A 19,538-nucleotide genomic window follows, 5' to 3' on the forward strand; every position below is an offset into this window, starting at 1 on the left:
ACTCAAATGCCAGCCCAGTTCTTTGTGTGTTCTCATCCATGGGTGAGCCTCATCCATGAAGTCAACCGAGCCAGAAAACCAAGAGTCATCCTCGATGACCCCCAGGGGGTCTGAGCAGAGAGGTTGCTTGGCAGCAGGTAGACAAATGATAAGATATCTGTCAGCCCCCAGAGGGTACTTCATTGATCTGAAAATGCAGCTTGTCCATGCTGCCTTTTGGTAATGGCCCCATAGCTGATGTTCCAGTCAACATGTGTTCCTCAGATCTGACAGCAGCTGTGACCACAGCATAGAGGACTGAGGTCAGAGACTGAGGTCAGGAGGGATCCAGAATATCTTGGGTTCCCAGGAAAGCCACTGTTCTTTGCCTTCCAAACCAACATGAGGAAAAGGAGTAAAAAAAAAAAAAATAGAGGTCCATGTGCCTCTAGCAGGGCCTCCACATCCCCTCCCTCCATCTCCAACACTCTCAGTTTTCTCAAAACAGGGTAACGTGGAGAACTTGGAAAAGAATCCCAACAACCCCTCTTACCAAGTGATATTGGTCACCAGAAGCATAAGATTGTACAGCCCTGTCCTCTCACAGCGCCCTCCACACAAGTATGCACATTTGCTGATCCAGCAGTGTGCCATCCACCCTCCCCAGGGTCAGCATCCTCAGGTCTACCCTCTACAGCTCACTCTTCAGCAAAATCCCAGGCAGTGGTTCTTTTTTCCCTCCATGGGCCGGGTAGTTGGGGAGGCACCCTCACTACTGCTTCCAGACTCTTGTCTCTCCTCCTCTGAAACTCACAGCTTTAAAATCCATGTGGTCAGACTCCTCCTCCCATTACTACCATCCACAGTCAGCTGCCAACCCCAGCGAGTCCCTCTGTGCCCCATGATGGCAGAGCCAGGCCCTCTCTCGCTCATTCCAACTTCACTCCTGCCCTAATTGTTGGTGATGTTCATACACTGCAGGTGACTCTTCCAAATACTCCGCTTCTTAGACTTTAAGTTTTTCTCCTCCTAAGGTCTTGTCTTCCATTTTCTTGCACATCACCACCCACTTCCGTGGTCATTCCCAGGACTTTGTATATGTAGTGGTCATATCATCTCCAGAATCTCCCTTGCAGGCTCTCCATTCTGTGACCACTAGCTGGCAGCTTTCATCTAATTCCTTCTGATACCTCTACTCCAAAACTATTTCAACCCCGCCCATGTATAAAATACATAAACTGGGGAGCTCACCACCTTTCCTTTGTCCCCCACCCACTTTAGGTTCTCAGTTTCCTTATTATCATGATTGTAATCACTCCCTTACAAACACCCTGAACTCCCTTGCCCATCTATCCCTTTGTTCAGAACCACCTAGAGAAACCTTAGAACTGCCTAAAGCCAGTTTCTCACCTACTCCGTACCCACACTTCTGGCGAAAGTATAGAGAAGACAAACAAGTTGAAAAAAGTGCATATGATTTCAGGCAGTGATAAAGCTACAAAGAAGAGTATAGTGTGGAATCGGAGCATGAGGAGCTATTTTACTTTTGTGATCAATGAAGGATTCTATGAAAATGTGACTTGAGTCAGAGACTGGAATGGAGCAAGGGTATGAGCTGTCATTTCAAGATCAAAGTTAAGAGGAGAGTAGGGGAGAGATCTGGGCAAAGCCCTGAGTTGCGAACAAGTTTGCATTTTTGAGGAGCAACAAGATATCTCGGGTGCTTGTTCCTGTGTCCAGAAAGCTAGACCTCTAAAGAATCCAAGGACTAGAATTGTACTGTCCAATATGGTAGCCATTAACCATGTGTGGCTACTTAATTAAAATTTCTTAAAATTAAAAATTCAATTCTTTAGTCACACTATCCACATTTCAAATTCTTATAATACCTGTAGCTTGTGGTTACTACATTAGACACCATAGATTATGGAACATTTTTATCATCATAGAACATTCTTATGGATAGCACCGGCATGAACCTTTGATGGCCATGCTGAGGAATCTGGATTTTGCCCTCAGTTTGAGAGAACACCTCTTGAGAAAGCCCAGGAGGAAGTGGATCTGACTAGTATGTGGTTCATATTTTACAAGGATTTCTGTGGTTACTATCTATAGTGGGACTATAGCATAGCAACAATGGAGGTAAGGAGGCCAGTTAGAAAGCTGTGGTAACCAGGTTAGGGGGAATGCTGTGTTAGGCCAGGTACTAGTTAGTGGAATAGTTAAGTCATAAGTTTCAGGATATATGTTGAAAGTAGAACCAATGAGATTTGCTATGAATGTGCTATTTGTAGGTGTGAGGGAGAAAGGTGTGAGGTACAAAGAAGAACCAGGATGCTTCCTAAAAAAGCTAAAGGGAGAAGCACAACCTTTCATGATCTATGAAGCCCTTATGCAGGTGTGAGTGGGTAGCAGTCACAGTAAACTTCAGAAACATAGGACATGAATTTAATCTCATGGATGACCTTTCAAAGATAGAGATGATATGATTGGCTTGACTTACTCTGCATACAGGGAAGTTACTGAGGTCAGATGAACATCTTAGAAGCTGGGCAAAGGGTATTAGATTTGAATAGTGAAGACAAGAGGATCCATTAACCTTGCAGCAGTGAAGTGAAAGATGAATTGACATGAAGAGAACCTAAACCAGGGAGGTGGGCAATCCAGTCTTAAGAAAATGCAGAGGGGGGCAGCCCCGGTGGCTCAGTGGTTTAGCGCCGCCTGCAGCCTGGGGTGTGATCCTGGAGACCCGGGATCGAGTCCCGCATCGGGCTTCCTGCATGGAGCCTGCTTCTTCTCCCTCTGCCTATGTCTCTGCCTCTCTCTCACTCTCTCTGAATAAATAAATAAATAAATCTTAAAAAAAAAGAAAATGCAGAGGGGAAATGGAAAGGAAGAGGAAAAAGCAAGCATGAGAGGATTTTCAAAGACAAGGGAAAGTGTCTGGTTCTTCCACAGAGAGCTGTCTTCACAGAACTTGCACAGGGGTGGAGGCTGGGTCCAACCAGGAGAACCCTTACCTGGCCAGAGACTCCACTGTCAGAGTGAATGGCCAGAGTAATTGAGCAGCAATTCCAAGATCAAAGCCAGAAACACAGAGACAGGGAACATCCCAAAGGGTGGGACAAGAAGGCAAGAGAGACGCCTGGCTGGCTCAGTGGTTGAGTGTCTGCCTTTGCCTCAGGTCATGATCTCAGGGTCCTGGGGTCCCCCCTCAGGGAGCCTGCTTCTCCCTTTGCCTATGTCTCTGCCTCTTTGTGTCTCTCATGAATAAATAAATAAAATCTTTTGAAAAAAGGCAAGAGATCATAAAGCTGATGCTAACAGTGAAGAAAAAAAGATGTAGGATGGAAGGAGGTACAAAGTCATCAAAAATCAAGATCGTGAACTTCACTGCTTCACCAAAATTCCTCTCTGATGTGTTGCTTGGGCCATGGAGGTTATCAGAAGACCACTAGTTATGAGGCTTGGTTGTCAGTCACCATGATCTACATTCATATCTCGTCATATGACAAGAGGATCACCACAAGGGCCAGAGTCATCCAACAAATAAATACTTTGATTTTTGGCTTCCATAAGCATAGACCATCTCTCCATAGAACTATAAGCCAGGTAAGGGACAAGGGGAAAGACCTTGGATTCAAATAATTTCCTCAGTCAAGGAATCTCTCTGGAAAATAATAGTTACTATCTCTGAAATAGTTTCAGAAGTCTGTTTCCTCCCTTCTCCCATTAATCTTACTCTGAAAGCACAATGGAAGTCTCCACCCTGAAGTTTAATAAGCTTAATGAGATTTTCAAATTGATTTCTTTAATTACATCATCTTTTTAGAAGATATTAAACCAAAGTTTCTTCATGTGGGGTTCATGTGCCTTAGATATATGTACAAAACCCAATTATAAATTGGATCTCATTGAACAATATTTTCCTACTGACTTTTATTAAGAAATTTGAGATGAAGTTCCTTAGAAAAATAACAATAAAAAATTACATGATAAGGGGATTCCCGGGTGGCTCAGCGGTTCAGCTCCGACTTTCGGCCCAGGGCATGATCCTGGAGTCCCACGTCGGGCTCCCTGCATGGAGCCTGCTTCTCCCTCTGCCTGTGTCTCTGCCATTCTCTCTCTCTCTCTCTCTCTCATGAATAAATGAATAAAATCTTTTTAAAAAATCACATGATACAAATGCAATCTTCTAAATTAAATTTATGATTGAAAAATGCTAGGACTGATTTTCTGATAACATTATTACTACTCTGCAAAGTTAGTTACCACTTTTTGTTCCAGAAGCATTTTCTTGGAATTTCGAATTTTGTGGGAAATGTGTTCTTTTCATCTCAAAGTAGCACCAAGAAACCTTATCAGACAAGGATACTCAGGAAAGGAGTCATCCCAGAGAGTCAAGCCTTCCTGATAACAGAGGACATGTCCTCTGATATGCCAGGCATTTCCCAGTTGAGAATTTTGCTTGCAAATCTTACTGTAATCTGGTTCACGTTTCCCTGCTTTCAAAAGCAGAATATGCCACATGGAATTTCATTCACATATAACAGAGCTGCAAATGCTTGGTAAACTTCAAAGCAATTATATTGTTTTTGTAATTTACTTTTCCTAATTACTCAGGATTACCATTTTGAACACCAGTTATTGAACTTTATGCATATAGCAGAGGTTTTTTTTTCATCCTACCAATGACTCCACATTGATGTGCTCTCCTGGATCTTGTATTTGAATCTAACATTTTTCTAACTCTTCCTTCACAAAGACCATTTCTCTCTGCAGACTACTTTGAGGCTTTTAACTTGCTTTCTTCTAATTTGCTTTTGTATTGGAAGATAAATCATCAAACTCATTGGAATTTCATTTTCCTTAAAACAGAATGGAAACTGAACCTAGTGGAATACCAGGGAAGTAGATAAAGGATTTTTGTTTTGGGATGCCTGGGTGGCTCGGCGGTTGAGCTCCTGCCTTCAGCTCAGGGTGTGATCCCTGGTCCAGGGATCCAGTCCCACATTGGGCTCCCCGCAGGGAGCCTGCTTCTCCCTCTCCCTATGTCTCTGCTTCTGTCTGTGTGTCTCATGAATAAATAAATAAAACCTTTTAAAAAAATGATTTTTGGTTTTTAGGGGTTTTTTGTTTGTTTGTTTGATTTTTACTTACTGATTGATCTGGAAGTTCATCAGGCTTTGCTTACATATCCCAGTTCTTGGATGCATTTTCTCTAAATCAGTTGCGGAGTTCCTGATAGATATTTCTTAATTCTTGTTTAAAGGGCAAACTAGTATCCATTGATTTCGTTAACACATTTTTACTGGATGCTTCATATGTTGGTCAGTTTGGTGGTGATCATCCTCAGTGGACCTGATCTTCCAGTTAAAACATTTGAGAATATAAATTCCTAAATATGAGGTTTCATTATTGTCAATTTCTTTGGAATAGATTTTTTTCTAACTGCTATGTTAGACTGTATCTCTTCTACTTGGATATATAGCCTATAAGTGACATCATCAAGATAAATATTCCATGAATAAGTTATATAAGGCAAAAAACAAAGAGCAAAAAAAAAAAGGAAAAAAACATCAAGCTTACAAAATGTAACATGCAGTTATGGTTCTTCTGATGAATACAAGGAAGAACACAATATAAAATCAGAAGGCTTCATGTCAGATCATAACTCAACCCACTGAAGCTCCTCAAACTCTGAAATGTGCAGATTTTTACCATGAATGATCTTTTTCCCAGAGGAATAACTTCAATCTGATTCTGATAACCCAAGTGCTCTAGAATTTCATAGGCTTTTGAACTTGTCTGAGAAAGCAATATACACTTTCCTATGTGACTTATTTGTTCTTGTGGTTAGAATTACTTTGGCAAAGTTCCTTTCACAGACTGCCTATAGGATGAGCTTTGCAGACAGAAGGATGTAAAACAAAACCTAATCGTCTAATAAATCATAGAGTCAAAGATGGGAGATATTTTAAATATATATCAGGAGCCAAGAGCAAAATGCTAACTTCATGGCAGGACACCTTCTGGTTCTTAATTGGGCCTTCAGTTATAAGTTTGTCTGCAGCCTGGTTAAATCTCTTTAGTAGCTTAAAGCCATGTATCTGGTTCTCAGGCTCTGGACAGTGGCTGTGAGACAGACAGAGGCCCATTAAAAGGCATGGCTTTGACTTCATCCCCAATGGCGAGACTTGCCAAATCATTTAGGGCCAACTTAGAGGAAGCCTGCTTCCAGTACATAAGGTTTCTGTAGCTACAGAAGTTACCAAGCTTCTCTTTTTAATTATTTCCTTATCCTTCACCTCAGTTTGGGGTCTCCAGAGGGTCCATGATGTTCAGAAGCATGTAATTTATTGCTTGTATTTATTTTTTGAGGGGGGTGCAGATGGGGAGAGAGAGAGAGAGAATCTTAAGCTCAGAGCCCAGTGCAGGTCTCCAACTCATGACCCTGAGATCATGACCTGAGCCAAAATCAAGAGTCAGATGCTTAATAGACTGAACCATCCAGGTGCCCCAGAAGCATGTAATTTACTGAGGGCACACACTCTCAGGAAAAACTAACAAGGAGGGGAGGAAGCAGGAGAGGACATGAGACAAGGCTGAACAAGAATATAGTCTAAGGTTAAGTGTTCCTTGATCACAGTGGGGCTCCAGGGCATGGAGGGCACCACGGAGTTGTCCCTGCCTTAAGGCAAGATGACAGGACTGTTTTACTCTGTATCAGTCAACCCTTCAGCCTGAGGTAGAGGGGTGGGTGTGGGTGCTTGCATCACCACCCAGGGGAGACAGTTCCCATTAGCTGAGGCCAATTCTCAGAAGAAAGAGCCATCTGCAAACCAAAGCAGCTGTGAGATGGGTGCAAGGGGCCCAGTAGAGAGGACTTGGGTAGGATGCCAAAGGTACCTGCCAGCTCAGGTCTCTACCTGTACTGTTTTACCCAGAGTAGTCATTTCTCTCTTTCATGCTCCATATAATTAGGAACTTTGCTAATATTTTTGGTCAAAAAAAGAATGCTACATTTGAAAAAAGTGTGATAGACACCCACTGAAAGCATATAAGAGGTGCTGGCTAAGGAAACTGATTGCTCACCCACTCACTCAACACGCATCCTGTAGCAGGAGAGTGAGTTAAAGATCTTGATGGGGATGAGCACTGATGGAACATTGTATATTGTGCCCCAGAAAGAAACAGCATTTTAGGGAAAAGGATGACACTTGTTGAAATTTCAGTTGGCCAGCTTGAAGTGCAGACATGGCTAGAGGACAGGTGGCCCAGCTGCCTTGCTCCTCCAAGACACTCTTAGTGGCCTTATCCCCTAATATGGGCATCCTTTAGCCTCAGGATAAAGACCCCTTGAGAAACTTGCCAATATGGGGTGACTAACTCAAGGTTCTTTGGAAAGATTTTTGCTTAGTTCACACACATTTTAGAAAAGTTCTTCCAACTGACTTTGAAGTTGTGGACAAACCAAAGTCTGAAAGTCTGATCTAGAATCAATGCCTTAATCAGTCTGCCTGGATGGTGCCTCTAGGTTTAGTGGGTTTGACCAGCCATTGTCAGTTCTGTGCCTCACATGTTCCCACACAAAGTAGGAGCAATCGTACTCAAGTTGGGGAGAAGGATAAGGGAAAGGAAGGGATTGATATGCTTTAAAAGAGGTGGAGCTAATGCTTAGGTCTATCGGTGTAAGACAACAAAGTAATAGTGACTGCCCTTTGGGAGTTTTCTATTTCCAGGCCCAGCACTAGACACTGTATATTCATCATCTCCTGCCCTGCGAAGTAAGCGATTCCCCAATTTGACAGATGATATGCAGCTGGTAAGTGTCAAATTTAGGTCATCGGACTCCACATGTGGGCTACCATGTTCCAGATTTAGATAGACAATAGGTAGGCAAATACATACATAAATAGAGATATATAAATAAGTTGTAATAGCTGTTCATCTACTACCAAATGACCATTTTTTCCGTGTGTTATATAACTAGCTGGGAGTGTTTCTGGATGACTTTGAATCCTAGAGCATAAAAAACATAATGTGAAAAAAAATTTGCGATCATCACAGAAAATCCCATGACTTTAGGGTTGGGGAAACTGAGGCCCAGAGAGGTTGAATTCTTCTCCCATTTCTACAACCGCTACAACCCAAAGCCACAGGATAAACCATTTAGGCATTCACATTGGGTTAAGAAGCCTTATGAATACCTCCAAAGAATGCCAGAGACTGGTTGGTTGCAAACATGAGTGTGCACCAGAATCACTTGTGATGGTGGTGGGGGCGGGGGCAGTGTGAAAACACAGATTCTAGACCTTACCCCCAGAATTTCTGATCCAGTAGGTCTGGAATAAAGCCTGAGATTTTACTTCAAACATGGTTCAGGTGATGCCAACAATGTGACTACAGAGACACTTTGAGAACTGGTTCCATTGGAGTAACCGCATACTCTGTGTGCTTGTGTACCTGTGCTCGGAACATATCGCTTTGGCTGTAATGATATACAGGTGTTCTCTTGACTCAAGACGGTCTGCATATACACAAGGGATTCAGCCAAAGCCTCTATCAACCCACAGAAAGCCAAAATTAATTCACTGGCAAGAGGGAAGCACCAGGACCCTGATGGGTTGACCCAGCCTCTCTCAACCTCCCATACCCACAGCCTCCTTCCCCAGCTGTGGACTTGGATAAAGAAGGCAAAAACGTCAGCTTCATAGGACCAAGATTAACTTACTGAAACCTCCAAACTTGTGTGTCCATTTTGAAATAAGGAAATCAAGGCTCTAAGAAGATTTCTATCCATCCATTTTGGTGTCATATTAGCTTATGAAAACCAGTCTCTGTCCCCTCTGGAAATAGAGGAGCAGATGGCCAACTGAAGGTTCATGAAGGAGGCAGGGGAACCTCCTAGCTATGCATTTCCTTGGCAGGGATTTCACATCCAAGTCTGCGCACAGCATGAGCCTGCCTTTCCCAGCATGCTAGAGGTTTTCTTATGCTCAAGAAATACTCATTCCTTTAAAAGTCATAAACAAAAAGGTAGTGGGGTGCATCACTTCCACAGTCTGGCAGAGAGATACCTTACGAACCCAGACAAAAGATAGTAAATGTGTCAGGTTGGAGCTAGAGTCAGGGCTGCTCCAGGGAACCCAAGGAATTCTGCGCAGGCTGCTTTAGGAACATAGATGGAAATGAAGAGAGGGGGCAACCACAGATCCACAGTCTGGCTGTCGGACTCCAGGGCTGCTGCTTCCAGGCACCTGGGAACCTGCTTCCTCTGTCCGCTGGGCGGACAGCAGTACGGATTCTTCTGTGTGTTGAATCCCAGTCAGCAAAGCCAGCCACATAATTTGTGAGGTCGAGTGCATAGTGAAAATAGGAGCTGCTTGTCCAAATATTATGACGAATTTTAAGACAGCAGTGGCAGCGAATGAAACCAAAGGCAGGGCCCTCATAAGTGGATACAGGCCACACACAGGCCCCTGCGGCAGAGCTTGGCAGGTCGAAAGAGTGGGCAGGGCAGGGGCACAGACGTTTCCTTAGGACTTGCTGGGCAGGGTGATCGATGCACATCATTTCATTTATCCTCATTGTACAGATGAGGAAATTGCAAGGTGCCCAGGCTCAGGAAAGTGAACTGGCTTGCCTGGAAGCATGTGGCTGCTTTGGGCCTATTCTGAAATTCATATCCAGCTCTGGCTCTTAGTCCCAGATTGGCTGGCTGGCTAGCTGGTTTGTTGGTTTTACTTTTTCCACATCCACTTTCTTAAAGCAGTAATGGCTTGTAGGGAAAGCTTTGACATCTGTTTTCAAGTGTTATTCTCTACAAAACCAAAGTAAACATGTAATACAGTTTTTTAATGAATAAAATGATGAAAATATGGTCCAGATCCAGGTTCAATTAAAAACGACAACAATGACAATCGTAATAGTGGGAATGAAAGAAAAGAAGAGTAAGGAGAAGAGGACAGAGGGGGAAAGAGGGCCTAAGAAGAGGAGAGAGGGGGCAGGAAGGGGATATGCTGGCATGTAGCATGTAGCAAATGTAGCATTTGTAGCATTCGAGCAATGCTGCCTCGACTTAACCATTATTCTCTGTGCCTTGTTTTATTTAATCCTCACAACAACCATCCCAAACAGACCTTGTTTTTATGCCACCTTACAGAGGAGGAGCCAGAAGCTTACAGCAGTTGGTTAACTTACCCAAGCTTTCCCCTCCAATTCCCCCACCAGCCCTCACAGTCCACATGTAGCTGATGCACTCCAGGCCATGTGTCCTATGTCAGTGGTCTCACAGCCCAACTAGTGGCCTGTCTACTATTCCCCTCCAGTGAGGCACAGTGAAATCACTTTACCACAAATAGTATGGCAGGTGCCATTTGCTGAGTCTCTGTTTACTGATTGCCTGCTGTTCACTAGGTTCTTTAAATCCTGTTTGTAATCCTTAAAACAGTTCTCTTGTAGATTAATATTCAATCCAAATGACAGGTGAGCTATGTGAGGCCGAGAAGGTAACTTCTCCAGGCAAATGGTCAGCCCTGCTTTAAAGATCATTAAAGACTCCATTCAGAAACCAGACCAGGTGTAGGCATTTGTCTTTCCTTGCAACATCCTGTTGGTGTAGCAGAAACTAATGTGAAAAGATGACATCGATAAGAGTGTGAGAAAACCAGAAAAGATACCATCAGCAGGCTGGAATTTGTGAGGAAGTTGTGGAAGATTTGAAGCAGATAGTATTGAGGTAATGGAGAAACCAGATAAGAGAAGACTGTTGTCCAAAGTAGGTTGTGGCATTGGTAGTTACAGACACGAACACAGATGTTCCAGCAGAGCCGCAGAGATTGTGTCAGCAGATGCAAAGAGCAGGAGTGGTCTCAGCAGGTCCTCAAGTAAGTCATGAAGGGCTGCCCACTACAGAGGCCCCATCATTCCTCCTCATTCCCCAGGGATGCAAAAAGCTAGAAGCTCTGGCTGCACTCGAGGTGAATGCCTCAGGAATTCTGTCTATACAACCCAAAGCATTGGCCTAGGAGATCACTCAGAATGGACTCAGGGGCCATGCAGCAGAGCAGAGCCCAAGATAGTTCCAGACATCAAAAATCATAACTACAAAATTATAAAAGAGAACTCTATCCAGGAATAAAATACATGAAACCCTTCAGTTCTCAAAGTAGAACCTTCCATATGTTGGCATTTGTGGGAGTCTCTATCCCACACCATGTATCCTAAAGCAAAGCCTGCCTATCAGCATTCCCAAGGCAGACAAACTCAGGGTAGTGGTCTACTTGGAGTAGAGAAGACACATTGCTGCTAACATATGATCAAGCTAGTTTTTCACCCATAAGTATGAATAGAAAACAAGCATGAACAAGAAGGACCAGTGTACACTAACCCAGAGAACTGAGAGCTAACACAAGGGTTATGGCTACCTGCGAAAGCTTTCCAATTGGTATCTTCAGAGAGATTCAAATGTATGGTGACCATATCAAAAGAACAGGTGTTTATTTTTAAAAAAAAAATCAATGAATAGGAATAAACTTTTGGAAAAATAAAATTTAAAAAAAACAATGCAAGGTCTTAAAAGTAGAATAAACAAATATGAAGACTGAATCAGTAAGATGAAAGGTAATGTAATCTCCCAAATGATATAGCAAAGGAAGAGTAATTTATAAACGAGGAGTCTCGTATTGAAAGTAGAAACAGGAAGCCAACCAGTCATTGCGCCTGGGAAAAAGCAGCTGAAATGGAGGTGAAATAACTAAAGAAAAAGATATAAGAAAAAAATGTTAAAATATGAAAAAGAAAATGAATAGAAAGCTAAATAAGAAGAAAATTATATTTATATGTTCAAATTGAAAAGCCTCAATAAATGCTGAGCAATAAAAGTATCTCTCATAACCAAGGAGAATATACCCCCCAAAAAAGCAATGGCGTTCAAATAAATATGTAGTCCCCTTCTTTGATAGAAAACAAGAGAAAAGTGCTTGGACTCTACTAGTGCAGAATCAGCTGGAATTCCTAAGTATCAAAAAGATCCCTAGTAACCTGGGATTTATTTACTTGTTGAAGAGTATTTACCAGAAAACCACAGCAATCACCTTATGAGTCCCTTTAGGTAAGGGACACACTCATGGCTGTGTTACTCAGCATTGCTCTGGAAGTTCCAGGATGGGAAAAATAAACAAGAATAAATATTAGAAGTGAATAGATAAAATTGCCATTACTGAACAGTTAATAAGAAAGCCTATCTGTTTAAAATAATCCATTGAAACTCTTACGACTCTTAAGGTGATTTGGTATGCTACAAGCTCAAAATCAAAATGGAAAAATCCATTCATTTTCTTTGAACCAGCAGTAACAACTATGACCTACTCAGGAATATCTCTAACGAGGAATATGTAATCCAATATGAGGAACATGCAAACATGGAAAGACAAATGAGGATATTTAAGTAAATGGAAAGACATGACATTTTTTAGAGAAGACTCAACCTTGTAAAGATGCCAGTCCAAGTTAGTTACGATCATATAACAATAGGATGTCTTTTAAAAATGACAATTAGTGGGTCACCTTAGTGACTCAGTGGTTGAGCATCTGCCTTAAGCTTAGGTCATGATCCTGGGGTCCTAGGGTCGAGTCCTGCATCGACTCCCCTACAGGGAGCCTGTTTCTTCCTCTGCCTATGTCTCTGCCTCTCTCTGTGTGTCTTTCATGAATTAATAAATAAAATATTTTTTAAAATGACAATTAGCAAGTTCATTCCACTATTTTTCTTGGGGAATTAGTTGCAGTTTACTTAAACTCTCAGGCACAGTCTCTTCATTTGTTGTACTGGGACCATGATGAAATCTACTACAAAGAGTAATTGTGAGAATTAAATTAGTAGCACATATAAGCACTTTAGCACCATGCCCAACCCACAACAGACTCCAGAAATGTTAGTTTTTATTATATTTTAAGTGGACCTGTGCATTTGTGTATACAAATATACATATGGTACATTGCAGCAATGCTTACAACAGCCAAAAATAGGACAGCCGCAAATTGCCATCAATTTTGTAGTGATTAAATACAACACATTGTATCCATAGCATGGAAAAAAATTCGCAAAATTTATGACATACATATCTGTAATCCGACATGGAAAAAGCAAGTCACAGAACAAAATGTGTAGGCAAATTTATGCATTTAAAACGTATTGAAATAATAGATCAATAGATGATAGATATTTTTAAGTATGAGAAATATTAGTAAGTTCACAGAAATTGTTCTGGGATTATGTACATCGAACTATTGCCAATTGTTTGGTGGAATATTAAGAATGGTGATAGTAATTCTCTAAAGTAATTTTCTTTCTTTATTACAAATATAGTCATCCCCCCTTCTCATGGGGGGCATGTTCCAAGAACCCCAGTGGATGCCTGAAACTGTGGGCAGTACCAAACCCTTTATGTACTATTTTTTCCATATATACATATCTATGATAAGGTTCAATTTATAAAGTAAGCATAATAAGAGAGTAATAATGATAATAACTAATAATAAAATAGAACAATTACAGCAATTTATTATAATACAAGTTATGTGGATGTGGTCTCTCTCACAATTTCTTCTTTTCCTGTACTCACCCTCCTTCTTGTGATGACGTGAGATGATAAAACGCCTATGTAATGAGGTGAAGTGTGAATGACATAGGCGCTGTGACACAGCATTAGGCCACCAGTGATCTGATGATGATGATCTCTCAGTAGGAGGAACATCTGCTTCTGGGCAGCAGGGAACTGAAACCATGGAAAGCAAAACTGTGAATAAAAGGGGACTACCGTGCAGCCATATTATTTGAATTTTCTTAGATATCATATGTTACTTGTTTATTTTTTTAAAAAACTGTAAAATAGAAAAGCATAGACATTTAAGGGTCTTATTGGGGGCACCTGGGTAGCTCAGTGGTTGAGTGTCTTTCTACTTTCAGCTTGGGTCGAGATCCTGGGGTCCTGGGATCGAGTCCCACATGAGGCTCTCTGCGGGAAGCCTGCTTCTCCCTCTGCCTATGTCTCTGCCTCTCTCTCTCTCATGAATAAATAAATAAATCTTTTTTTTTTAAAGGAGGTTTCATTGGACTTTAGGATGCCCTGGTGCAGGACAGCAGCTCTTTCAAGTCCTTTCCTTCCATACATGTCCCCATCCACAACCCCTGACCCCCACTATTGGGTCTATTGGCTTTGAAGCCCCTGTGCATTTAACAGTGACTGCTCTGGTGGAGCCACAATGTCCACATATTATTAGGCCAGGTCCCCAGCTCCGACTGAGGCCTCATCTGGGCCCTCCCTGGGAGAGCAGCCTTCCCCCAAGTGGTAAGCCTCACTTCATCCTTGTTTCACCTCAAGTGCGAGCCCGTCCAGCCACACATTCTCCCTTCTGGGTTCTCTCCACCCTGATCTGAGTTTGCTGTCCCTGCCTTACTATGTCACTCCCCAAGCCCTAGCCTTCTTCCACTGTGTCCTCTGAAATCTCGAAGCATGGTGACCATTCTTCTGTGGGGTCTTCACATGTCCTCAGTCCAGAGACTCCCTGAGGCCAGACTTTCCCCAGGACACACAGCTCCCTCCAGCCTTCCCAGTGGAGGCTACTCTAGGCTCTGTACTCCTAGCTTCATGGTCAGAAGGTGAAGGCTCCTGCAGACCCCCAGGACCACCTCTTGGAGGTTACTCCATCCTCAGATGTGAAACTGTTTGCTTTTTGAAGCTTGACATGATCCAGCCTCCACGTTCCTCTCGGCCTCATCGTTAGCTAATTCCTCAACACACGTCGCTCTCCAGCAGCTATGAACCACACCTGGTTCCTGGAATCTATCATGTTTTTCTTATTTCCATATCTTTGCTTTCCCTTCTGACTAGAATTCTCCTCTATATCCTATAGCCCCTTCCCCTACTCACCTGCTTGCATCTGCTTCCCTGCATACACTCTGAACTGGAGAATCACCTTCAGGGAATTTACTGAGAGGTGCTCTTGAGGACAACCCTGGAAGAGACCTGGAAGGCAGGAGTGAGCAGAAGATGTTCAGCTTCAGTACAGTGATGACAGAGGCCTCCGCCAACTCCTTGGGGAGCATTGAAGCTAGGGTGGCCCATCAGAGTTGTTCCAAACTGAGCAAAGAGAGTGGGGCCCCTACCCTCACATCTATCAGCCATGACTCAGGGGAGGATGAATGCCTTTAGATGAAGTAGATCCCTTCACTGAGAGCCTGCAGCCAGCAGCATCCCAAGGGCAGGGAGGACGGGGCTGTGCATCACAGCTGCCCCTGAGGGGCCCTTCTCCGTGTTCCTGTGTGTGTATATATATCTCTGCATTTCCCAGGGTGTGTCACAATATGCCAGTCTTCTCACTAGACCAGGGCTAAGAAAATTACAGCCCAGGGATCCCTGGGTGGCTCAGCGGTTGAGCGTCTGCCTTTGGCCCAGGGTGTGATCCTGGAGTCCGAGATCGAATCCCACGTCGGGCTCCCTGCATGGAGCCTGCTTTTCCCTCTGCCTGTGTCTCTGCCTCTATGTGTGTGTGTGTGTGTGCGTGTGTGTGTGTGTGTGTGTGTGTCTCATGAATAAACAAATACAATATTTAAAAATAAATAAATAAATGGCTCTTGACAGAATTTACCAATCCCAGCTCTTTATCTTATGTATCACACCATAACTGGTGCCTAGAAATGGAATTTTAGATGAATGACAGATGAATTCACATATGGGTGAATGAGTCAGGTGGACTTGTGTTTGATTCTTGGCTATGCCATTCAAAAGCTGTGACCTTAGGCCCATAGTTTAACCTAAATCTCAAGTTTCATCAAGAAGATGGGATTGATATTATTACCTTTTAGAAGTTGGTATAAACATTAAGTAAGAAAGCATATGTGGATTACCAGCATAGTACTTGGTATTTATTCTGTGTTCACTTAAATGAAAGCCATCGAGTCTATTCAAAAAGTGCTAGGACATTTTTAAAAAGCCTGAAATCCTACTTGGGGAGAGTAGATGTTTGTGTGTTTGTTTTATAAAAAATTAAAATAAAATAAAACCTTAGCACCTGCCAGAAATGCAGGACCTTTTCTGCTACATAAATGTGACAGACAACCCTGATGATTCTCAGAGATATCATGCTTTATGTATCTGACGCAGATTATAATTAATTGAAGCAAACCAAAACCCAAAATGAAAAGTGATATAATCTGGAGGTGACAACTAATAAGTCATAGCTGTTCGGAATTCCATTTCATTAGCAGGTACAGTCATGCTGCAGGCCAGACCCAGGAGACTGTCCCCATGACGAAATTTCCAGAGGAGACAGTCCCTGAATATTTGATGGGGCTGTTACTGCCTTTGTAGGAGCAACCTTGTTAATACCATCGTATTTATGTAAAGTAACACTAGCTGCTATGAACCATCAGAGCTTAATGGCCTAACATAAAGAATAAGTTTATTTCTCACTCATCCACAAGTCCTAAGTGGGTATATTTGTTTCTATTGCTGCATAACAAAATACCACAAATTTAGCGGCTTAAAACAACATATACTTATTATCGCCCAGTTTCTGTGGGTCAGAAGTCTAGGTTCAGGTTAGTGGGTTCCCTTGCGTAGCATCTTACCAGGGGAAAACTGAGCTCTGCAGCTCATCTGAGGTCTGGGGTCCTCTTCCAATTCACTGTGGGAAGAATTCAGTTCCTTGCAGGTGAATGGCTGAGGCCCCATTTTCTTTTCTTTTTCTTTTTTATAATAAATTTACTTTTTATTGGTGTTCAATTTACCAACATACAGAATAACACCCAGTGCTCATCCCGTCAAGTGCCCCCCTCAGTGCCCGTCACCCATTCACCCCCACCCCCCGCCCTCCTCCCCTTCCACCACCCCTAGTTCGTTTCCCAGAGTTAGGAGTCTTTATGTTCTGTCTCCCTTTCTGATATTTCCCACACATTTCTTCTCCCTTCCCTTATATTCCCTTTCACTATTATTTATATTCCCCAAATGAATGAGAACATACAATGTTTGTCCTTCTCCGATTGACTTACTTCACTCAGCATAATACCCTCCAGTTCCATCCACGTTGAAGCAAATGGTGGATATTTGTCGTTTCTAATAGCTGAGGAATATTCCATTGTATACATAAACCACATCTTCTTTATCCATTCATCTTCCGATGGACACCGTTTGGCTATTGTGGACATTGCTGCTAGAAACATTGGGGTGCAGGTGTCCCGGCATTTCATTGCATCTGAATCTTTGGGGTAAATCCCCAACAGTGCAATTGCTGGGTCGTAGGGCAGGTCTATTTTTATTTTTTTTTATTTTTATTTTTTTTATTTATTTATGATAGTCACAGAGAGATAGAGAGAGAGGCAGAGACACAGGCAGAGGGAGAAGCAGGCTCCATGCACCAGGAGCCCGACGTGGGATTCGATCCCGGGTCTCCAGGATGGTGCCCTGGGCCAAATGCAGGCGCCAAACCGCTGCGCCACCCAGGGATCCCGGCAGGTCTATTTTTAACTCTTTGAGGAACCTCCACACAGTTTTCCAGAGTGGCTGCACCAGTTCACATTCCCACCAACAGTGTAAGAGGGTTCCCTTTTCTCCGCATCCTCTCCAACATTTGTGGTTTCCTGCCTTGTTAATTTTCCCCATTCTCACTGGTGTGAGGTGGGATCTCATTGTGGTTTGGATTTGTATTTCCCTGATGGCAAGTGATGCGGAGCATTTTCTCATGTGCATGTTGGCCATGTCTATGTCTTCCTCTGTGAGATTTCTCTTCATGTCTTTTGCCCATTTCATGATTGGATTGTTTGTTTCTTTGGTGTTGAGTTTAATAAGTTCTTTATAGATCTTGGAAACTAGCCCTTTATCTGATATGTCATTTGCAAATATCTTCTCCCATTCTGTAGGTTGTCTTTGAGTTTTGTTGACTGTATCCTTTGCTGTGCAGAAGCTTCTTATCTTGATGAAGTCCCAATAGTTCATTTTTGCTTTTGTGTCTTTTGCCTTCGTGGATGTATCTTGCAAGAAGTTACTGTGGCCAAGTTCAAAAAGGGTGTTGCCTGTGTTCTCCTCTAGGATTTTGATGGAATCTTGTCTCACATTTAGATCTTTCATCCATTTTGAGTTTATCTTTGTGTATGGTGCAAGAGAGTGGTCTAGTTTCATTCTTCTGCATGTGGACGTCCAATTTTCCCAGCACCATTTATTGAAGAGACTGTCTTTCTTCCAGTGGATAGTCTTTCCTCCTTTATCGAATATTAGTTGACCATAAAGTTCAGGGTCCACTTCTGGATTCTCTATTCTGTTCCATTGATCTATGTGTCTGTTTTTGTGCCAGTACCACACTGTCTTGATGACCACAGCTTTGTATTTTCTTTCTCACCACAGGACAGGGATGTTTCCCAAGGCCAGCAGGACGGCCTCCCTCCAGGCTGCCAGAATGGACTTTTATATAACACAGTAATCCTGGGAGTGATTGCCCCATCGCCTCTCTCATACAATGTGTCCCAGCCAAGGCAGTGCCTCATCATATTCACAGGCCCTGCCACACCCCGGGGGGTGGGGAGAGGTTATGTACTTGCACCCCTCAGGTCTTGCCTTCCTCTTCCACATCACCCCTTCTTCCCCTCATTCTCTACCAGGAGTCTATGTATGTTTAGGAGACCCTGTCCTACTCCATAGTCATTTACTCCTCTTTCACCGTTCCAATGAAATGCTAATATTGCTCTAGTATTCACCCTCCTTTGTGTGCCCCGTTCTTCAGGAAACACTCTGCTCAGCAGGTACAAAGGAGGTACATCCTGATTGATCTAAGACAATCATGGCAGTTTCATTCTTGCCAGTATTTGGTGTAGAAGGGAGTTGTTCTGGCCAATGAGATGAGGGAAGTCTAATGACGAGCTGCAGGGAAAGGTTCTCCAGGCCAGTGAGAACAGGCATAAGGGAAGATGCCAACACTAGTCTGCTGCTCAATATTTGCAAACAGGCAGCCATTTTTTGATGATGAGGGAGGCCAACCTTAAGACTGGGATGAGGAAGGCAACGTAAAATGATGAAAAGCACTTGAGTTCTTCGTGATGTCATTCTGCCGCTGAACTAGCCATCCTTAGTGTCTCCCTGCATTACAACCTCTTGGTTTTTTGTTTGTTTGTTTGTTTGTTTGTTTGTTTTATTAAAGATTTTCATTTATTTATTCATGAGAGACACAGAGTGGGGGGGCAAAGACACAGGCAGAGGGAGAAGCAGGCTCCGTGCAGGGAGCCTGACGTGAGACTCGATCCTGGGACTTCAGGATCATGCCCTGGGCTGAAGGCAGCACTAAACCGCTGAGCCACCAGGGCTACCCCACAACCTATTGTTATATGAAGTAATATCCCTATTGTGTAAGCCAGGAAGCCAGGTTGAATGGATTTCCTTTTTTTTTTTTTTTTAAGATTTTACTTATTTATTCACGAGAGACAGAGAGAGAGACAGACAGAAGAGAGAGACACACACACAGGCAGAGACAGAAGCAGGCTCCATGCAGGAAGCCCGATGTGGGAC

The 19,538-nt window shown here is 42.9% G+C and overlaps 1 protein-coding gene across 3 annotated transcripts in view; it reads left to right on the top strand.

Moving 5' to 3' along the window:
* Positions 1 to 19,538, top strand: part of STAC (SH3 and cysteine rich domain) — a 151,473-nt gene that overhangs the window by 11,532 nt on the left and 120,403 nt on the right. The gene's annotated exons all lie outside the window — the stretch shown is intronic.

This window comes from Canis lupus, chromosome 23, assembly GCF_011100685.1.
Source record: "Canis lupus familiaris isolate Mischka breed German Shepherd chromosome 23, alternate assembly UU_Cfam_GSD_1.0, whole genome shotgun sequence".
In the NCBI taxonomy this organism is placed as follows: domain Eukaryota; kingdom Metazoa; phylum Chordata; class Mammalia; order Carnivora; family Canidae; genus Canis; species Canis lupus.